Below are 8,771 nucleotides of genomic sequence, written 5' to 3'. Positions count from 1 at the left end.
TTTAATTAAAAGTTTACGTACAGCTAAGAAGCAGCCGTGGCAGCAGAGGCACAGATAACACTGCCAACTTATTGCGTTGTCCATGTTGAGTTGAGTAAAGCCATAAATTACACCAGGCTAAGTAGAGCTGGATAACATTCTTACATAGCTAATACTTTGTGTGTTACACTATTGATAGCCAAGACGCGTTCTAATACATCCGGAATATGGCAAATCCATGGCATATTTATTGACTAACTCAAGGTAATCCAACTATGTATATACATACTTGGGTGATTTAAGATCATGTCTTATTTATGCTGGGAAAATTCGAAAAAGTTGCAAATCCGTATAAAGAAAGGTTTCACTTAACAAGTAAGAGCGCCGTTAAGTTCGGCCGGACCCAAATTTTTTTATCGTCCACCATGAGTTGTATTGAAGTAAAATTGAATGCGGATAATGAGGCTAAAACGTCGAAAATACCGCAGATCAGAAGGTACTTATTATAATGGCTATATTTACCGATAATTCTTTGCAGGAAAGCTGTACATATTCCTGTAGAATAATGAGTCTAAATCCTTTAAAAAACAGAAAATCGGGAGCTACCATTCTACACGGGCTATATTAAAAAGGTGGACCTAAGTACAAACGAGGACTAAGTACAAAGTTTCAGCCATTTCTGTTTGATATTTGACCAAAACCTTCAAAATACCGAAATTTGTTTCGGACCGTTCTATGGGGCTATATGAAGACGTGAACGGACCTATACTGATAATTCTCTTCTGGAATATTGTATACCATTTCGGTGGTGGGTGACGTAGGGGATGAGAGATACCAAGAAACGGTCCTGACCGGCTTTAACATGGCAAAGTCCAGGATTTATCGTGGTCACTCTCTCATCTCAAGTGGACACTGACCTCCCCGTGGTGTCACCTGGGTAGCTGCCTTTAACACCCGTTAAAGGTAGTGAGCTAACATGTGCCGCGCGTTCACTCATAAGAACGTTAAAAACTTGGGTTTGGGCGCCGGGTTAGTAACCCTCCCCTAGAAAAAGCAGCCTACTATGAAAAAAACAAAAGAAAAGAAAAACAAATCTCTCTAAAGTTGACGAACCCCGCAAACGTTTTAAGGACCATGATCTGCGAATCTGCACCTGGAATGTTCGCACTCTTTATAGAGAAGGTGCAGTTTACGCATTGGCAGATGTACTTGAAAAGTACAAGGCCGACATTACTGCCATACTGGAAATACGATGGAACGGGAAAGGCGTCACAACAACACCTAAAGGTGACGCACTGTATTATAGCTGCCATGACTTAAAGCATGAGTTTGGTTGCGGATTTGTAGTTAGTCGGAGGTTAAAACACCTGGTCTCCAGCTTCACACCCATGAATGAAAGACTTGCTACAATTCTAATAAAAGTTAAATTCTTCAACATCAGCTTTATTTGCGCTCATGCTCCCACTGAAGACAAGGACGAACAGACCAAAGATATATTTTATGAGCGCTTAGAAGAAACATATGACCGTTGTCCTGCCCATGACATTAAAATTATTCTAGGCGATTTTAATGCCAAAAATTGGAAAGGAAAATATCTTTGGCCCAACAGTCGGAAAATTCAATCTCCACAATAAAACATCTGACAATGGAAAAAACATGGTGGTTAGCAGCACCAAATTTAAACATCTCGACATCCATAAGGCAGCTGGCTGTCTCCAGATCAGAAAACAATAAATCAAATTGATCACGTTGTGATAGATGGAAGACATTCATCGAGCGTGTTGGATGTGCGCTCGTTCCGAGGAGCAAACATAGACTCGGACCACTACCTAGTTGCAGCAAAGGTACGCACCCGGTTAAACGTAGCAAACAAAGTACGAACAGACACAACACGAAAGTTAGACATCGGTAAGCTGCAATCACAACAGATAGCCACGGCATATTCCACTCAACTAGCCCAATTGCTTAATCAAAGCACTCCTCATCCCGATAATATATCAGCGCAATGGCAAAGTATTGCCCACTCCATGCAAACAGCCGCAAAATCCATACTTGGATACCAGAGACCTCCACTAAGGAATGCATGGTATGATCAGGAGTGTCGTGCTGCTACATACCGAAGAGAAAAATGCGGCATATCGGGAGAAAATGAGAGAGGAGGAACGTATTTTCCGCAGGAAAAAGAGAAAGATGGAAAAACGGGAGTGTGAAAAAATCGAGATGTACAGGAGCCAGAATGAAGTCCGAAAATTCTACCAAAGAGTGAAGCATCAAACTGATGGCTTTGGTACAGGCACCTCCCCCTGTAGAGACCAGCAAGGTAATTTGGTAACTGATACAGATAGTGTGCTCAGGATATGGAAAGAGCATTTTTCAAACCAGTTGGTATCCAGCCAAGACGACGAAGATACCACAGATCCAATCCCAGAAGATGGTATTGAATGTATACCGCCAAGCCAAGATGAGGTAAAGACAGCAATAAACCGGTTGAAGAATAATAAGGCAGCAGGATCCGATGGCTTCCCAGCCGAGCTGTTCAAAACCGGAGGCGACACGCTGATAAGGTGTATTCATCAGCTAGTTAGCACCAACTGGCAGGAAGAACGAGTACCCGACGATTGGAACCTGAATATCCTGTGCCCCGTCCATAAGAAAGGAGATAAGACTGTATGCTCTAACTATAGGGGCATAAGTCTACTCCCGATTGCCTACAAGATCGTGTCAGGGTTAATTTTCCCTGGCAAATCCACCATTAACCAGATATTTACCCTGTGGCGAATCCTGCAGAAGACCCAAGACCCTTTTTGTTAATTACAAAGCAGCCTTCTACAGCCCCCCACGTTCAAAGGTATTCCAAGCCATGTCTGAATTTGGTGTCCCCGCAAAGCTCATTCGGCTTTGTAAAATGACTTTAACTGACACGAGATCCTCAGTTAAAATAGGAAAGAACCTCTCCGAAGAATTTTGTACCAAAAGAGGTTTCAGGCAAGGAGACAGCCTCTCGCGTGATCTCTTCAACATCCTGCTGGAAAAGGTTATTCGAGAGGCAAACGTCAAGAGAAGTGGCACAATCTACACCGATAGCCAAATGTTACTTGCTTATGCTGATGATATAAACATAATGGGACGATCAGTAAAAGAAGTAACAGATACCTTTATGAAGGTCGAAGGAGAGTCTGCTAAAGTGGGTCTGGCGGTAAACGGCGGGAAGACTAAGTTGATGGTGTCGACGCGCAATGCGTAAATAGAGATGGGGCCAACTGTTGACGTTGGTTCATATAATTTTGAGGTAGTAATAGACTTCGGCTTGGCTGACAGATGCTACTTTGGCTTAAGTAAGCAATTTAAAAACAAAGCCACATCTCGTCAAACAAAAATAACGCTTTACAAAACACTGATACTACCCGTGCTGATGTATGTTTCCGAAGCCTGGGTACTTGCGCAAGCAGACATGGCAGTGCTTGGTGTGTTTGAGAGAAAAATTCTTCGAAAGATCTACGGACCAATCTGCGTTGACGGTGAATATCGACGTCGCATGAACCGCGAGCTGTATCTGCTATACAACGACATCAATATAGTTAAACGTATTGAGATGCAACGTTTGCGTTGACTAGGCCATATCACAAGAATGAGCGATGATGAACCCGCTAAAAAGGCGTATAAATATGAGTCGCTTGGCGGTGCACGCAGAATTGGCAGGCCAAAGAATAGATGGCGCAAACAAGTGGATGAAGAGATGACAAGGCGCGGTATTCCAAAAATGAGAAGCAATAGGCAGAGAGAAATTGAGATCTTTTCTTAGTTCGGCCTATAGAACAAATGGGGGCTATATGCAGACATGTACCTATACCAACATATTTCAGGTGGAAAGTTTTACACCCCCAATGGAATACTTACTTTCAGCCATTTCGGTGGGATATTGAGGCCACAATCTTTAAAATACCGAAAATCTACCTTTTGATATCCACTCTTTGGGGACTATATGAAGGTGTGGGCCTATACAAACAAATTTCGGGTGGAAAATTCTGTGGGATATTGAGGCCACAATCTTTAAAATACCGAACATGTGGCTATATGAAGACGTGGACCTATACAGACAAATTCCAGATGGACAGTTTTATACCCCCAACAAAAACTAAATACCAAATTACAGTCACTTTGGTGTGATAATGAGGCTAAAACCTCCAAAATACCGAAAATTGGGAGGTACCATTCTATGAGGGCTATATCAAAACATGGGCCAATATGGCCCATTTTGAATACCAAACATCCTAGGCCCAAATTAACATCCTTCTATACCAAATTATAAAGCTCTATCTTAAAAACTTCGAGCTGTATCTTGGTCTCAACAGACGGACGGACATGGTTATAACGACATAGAATTTTATACTGATCAAGAATATAAACATATACATACTCTATAGGGTCTCCGACGAATATTTCGATGTGTTACAAACGGTATGACAAATTTAATTATACCCTCCATATTATGGTGGAGGGTATAAAAAAGGATCAGTGGGCTTTGCTGACACCCTAGTACGCTCATCCTATGACTGTAGAAGAAAAAAGTAGCCGACAGAGATATACCATCAGCCTGTGTGAATTGAAACTCTTTTTCCCCCTATAAAATTATGTATTTATTGGATTTTCAAAAATTTCGACGTATGAACTTGCCGACAAAGATATAGATTTGGATTAAAGCTCAAACTTGTTGCGGAGGAGGTACCTGAGGGAATGGACCAACATAGTCCATTTAAGAAGTTGTTCTTATTTTGGGAGTCATAATGGTCCAATTATGTCAGGAACTACAAGGAGTAGTTTAGGAATAAATATCCAAAGGATCTTCGAACAGACCTTAAACTATACTTAAACAAAAATTTGAACTATTGGGAAGTAGGTGCCCTAAAGAGAATACCTATATGGCCCATTTCCGAAATTGAACTGAGTTTGGACTAGGGCTTTGGTCGAACCATTTTTGGTCAAATTTTTTCACGACTTCGACTCCGACTACAGCTCCGGAGTCGACTCCGAAAATAAATTCCACCACTCAAAATGTATTATATATATATTTACTAGTCAGTTACTTCGCTGTTATCTACCCACACGGTGCGCCTTAACTAATTTTAAATCGAAGGTGTTTACACCTGGGCAGTTTTTGCAGATTCTGTAACTACAATGTTCATAGATGAGAAATATCAAGAAACAAAAAAAAAATCGCCGGAGGAATTTTCAAATAAATCGCGATTTAAGTTCACATTTTTAGGGGTTCTTTAGGTTTTCACGATTTTGCTTGGAAACCGCGAGTCCTATGTAAATAGTCCTAAAGAAAATGTTGTACCTGTGAAAATTCTTCACAAGATTGACATTTCTGATATTTTCGTAGGTTTTACCGTTTTTGAGATATAGAAGTTCAAAATGAGACAATGCACCGACTGTAAAACAATATCAAGAAGAGTGCGCCTTAACTAACTTTTAATGAAAAACGCTTACACAGGGGACGTTTTTGTGAATTCTGAAACAGCAATGTTCATAGATGAGAAAAATCCCAATACTGGAAAAAATTTTTGGAGGGATTTTTATATTAATCGCGGTCAAGATTCACATTTTTAGGTGTTTTTTATGTTTTCACGATTTTGCTTGGAAACCGCAAGTCCTATCGGAATGAGACTGAAGAAAATGTTGTAGCTGTGAAAATTCTCCACAAGACTGACCTTTAGGTCTTTTCGTAGGTTTTTCCATTTTTGAGATATGGAGGTTCAGTTCAAATTTTTAGGTTTTTATCTTAAGTCTTGATGACTTTGCTTGAAAACCGCAAGTCATGTCAAAATGGGACTAAAGCTTTATTTTTTCTTAGCTGCTTTATTTTTTCTTAGGTTGTACCATTTTTGAGATATATACGTTTAAGATGGGAAATTGCAGTCATAACATTGTTTTATAAGGAGACTTGTCCCAATTTGAATTGTCTCAATTTGAACTTCCATATCTCAAAAACGGTAAATCTTACGAAAATATCATAAAGGTCAATCTTGTGGAGAATTTTCAAAGCAACAATATTTTTTCTAGGCCCATTTACATAGGACTCGCGGTTTTCAAGCAAAATCGTGAAAACCAAAGAACCCCTAAAAATGTGAACTTAAATCGCGATTTTTTTGAAAATCCCTCCGACGATTTTTTTTTGTTTCTAGATATTTCTCATCTATGAGCATTGTAGTTTCAGAATCTGCATAAAAATCCCAGGTGTAAGCACCTTTCATTTAAAATTAGTTAAGGCGCGTTGCGAAGTTGCGTTTTACTTATCCTTCGCCACTCTCCAAATTTTTTTAAGAATGTTTGAAATAGTGCCAAGTTTACAAAAAATTAGGTTCCAGCTGCATATATTTGCATTTCCGTGTGTGATATTAAAAATAATGACGATGCCTCTGGTCGTTTCAGTGAATATGTCGTATTACTGTATTCTCAGTTTCTTCTTTGTTTTGTGTTTTAATTGTTCGTTTTGGTTTTTTTCTTTAAAGATTTAGAAAAACTGGACCCATATTGATGATTTTTTGGCTAAAGTATTTTTAACTTATGTTTAGCATATACTGAAAAAATCAGATTGATCCGAAGATTATAAATATTTTTGTCGCACGTTCCCACACAAGAGGGACCACTGTGCAATGTTCCGAATTTGACGTGTGTACCCAATGAGACCCGAAATACCAAATTTGTGTAATCGCTGTCCGATAACTCTGTTTGTAAATTAAGTCAAAGTTAACCATATTCTAAAACCACAGGAGGACCAAAAGAGAGGACTCGAGACTTGATGTCAAAAGGGATCATTTCATCCAAACCGTTAAGAAATTTGATTTACTGTCTGGAGCAACGCTGTAGCTATTCATATTCAAGGTCAAAATCTCCAATTTTGGTCTTCTATAACGCTGCTGTGTCAGAATATGGTTATTTTTTTGTGAAAAAGAAAAACTTCGAAATAGATAAAATCGGGTCATACTGATATATAGTGCTATATTAAATCGTAAACCTATACCGATAATTCTTTGCAGGAATGTTTTTTAGCCCTAGCGAAGTCTATATAACAAAAGGTAAGGCATTTCGGTTCGATAATGTGGTAAAATCCTTCAAAATACCGAAAATCAGTCGGTACCATTATATGGGGTTATATCAAAACCGGGACCGATATAACCCATTTTTAAAACCAAACATTTTAAGAGTAAAGTAAACTTCTGTACCATCAGACAGATAGACAGACATCTTTATATTTTATAGAGTTTCCGACGAATATTTCGATGTGTTACAAACGGAATGACAAAGTTAATATCTTATGGTTGAAAGTGTCCTTTGTCTACCACCTCAACAAAAGTACAAGTAAAAATAACGTTGATTTCGGCCGAACAAATAATAGGAAATGATTAAATCTATCTATATATATAAAAGAACAGTGAGGTGAGGTATTCACTGACTGACTGACTGACTGATTCATCAGCGCCCAGATGAAACCGCTGAAGCTAGAAACTTTAAATTTTGGTTGTATGTTGCTGTTGTTGTGTAGGGGTGAGATAAGGCTGGGTTTTTGAAAATTCGGCCTAGAAGTGTACGAAAAGTACAAAAAGGTACTAATACTATGTTTACACTCGATTTCAACTGTCAATTCCATTGCTCAAACGTCAAATGAAATCCAATCGATTTCAGATGAGTTTTCATTTGACGTATACACAAAGGAATTAACAGATGAAATCGTAAATGTAAACCAAGCATAAATATGGTACCCTTGGTATTAGGCAAACGGGAAAAGCTAGAATTCTGCAATTTGGAATGAGGGTAGCTGATGGAGAGTTAGAAAGATGTACCAAAGGGTTTTTGGAAATTCGAACTACAAGGGTACGAAAAGTACTAAATGGTACTAAATTTAGTACAATTTGGATTTGTGTGAACGGATAGAGCTGAAATCCTGAAATTTGAAATGAGGGTAACTTGTGGAGAGTAACAAAGAAAGGTTTTTGGAAATTCGATCTATAAGTGCACGAATAGTACTAAATGGTACTAAATTTAGTACAATTTGTATTTGGTGAACGGATTGAGCTGGAATACATACATTTGGAATGAGGGTCACTGATGAAGAGTAACAATGAAAGGTTTTTATAAATTCGAACTATAAGGGTACGAAAAGTACTAAATGGTACTAAATTTAGTACAATTTTGATTTGGGTGAACGGATAGAGCTGGAATCCTGAAATTTGAAATAGGGTCACTGGTGGAGAGTAACAAAGAAAGGTTTTTGGAAATTCGAACTATAAGTGCACGAAAAGTTCTAAATGGTACTAAATTTAGCACAATTTGGATTTGGGTGAACGGATTGAGCTGGAATCCTGAAATTTGTAATGAGGGTCACTGATGGAGAGTAAAATAAAAGGTTTTTGGAATTCGAACTATAAGCGTAAGAAAAGTAATAAATGGTACTAAATTTAGTACAATTTGGGTTTGGGTGAACGAATAGAGCTGGAATCCTGAAATTTGGAATGAAGGTCACAGATGGAGAGTAAAAAAGAAAGGTTTTTGGAAATTCGAACTATAAGTGCACGAAAAGTAATAAATGACACTATGTTTAGTACAATTTGGGTTTGTATGAACGAATAGAGTTGGAATCATGAAATTTGGAATGAATGTCACTGATGGAGAGTAACAAAGAAAGGTTTTTGGAAATTCGAACAACAAGTGTACGAAAAGTACTAAATGGTACTAAATTTAGTACAACTTGGATTTGGGTGAACCGATAGAGCTGCAATTTGGAATGAGGG

This window comes from Musca autumnalis, unplaced genomic scaffold (assembly GCF_047663935.1).
Source record: "Musca autumnalis isolate F117 unplaced genomic scaffold, ASM4766393v1 scaffold_4, whole genome shotgun sequence".
NCBI classification, from domain to species: Eukaryota; Metazoa; Arthropoda; class Insecta; order Diptera; family Muscidae; genus Musca; species Musca autumnalis.
The sequence above is the reverse complement of the archived record's forward strand: the minus strand, read 5'-3'. Positions refer to the sequence as shown.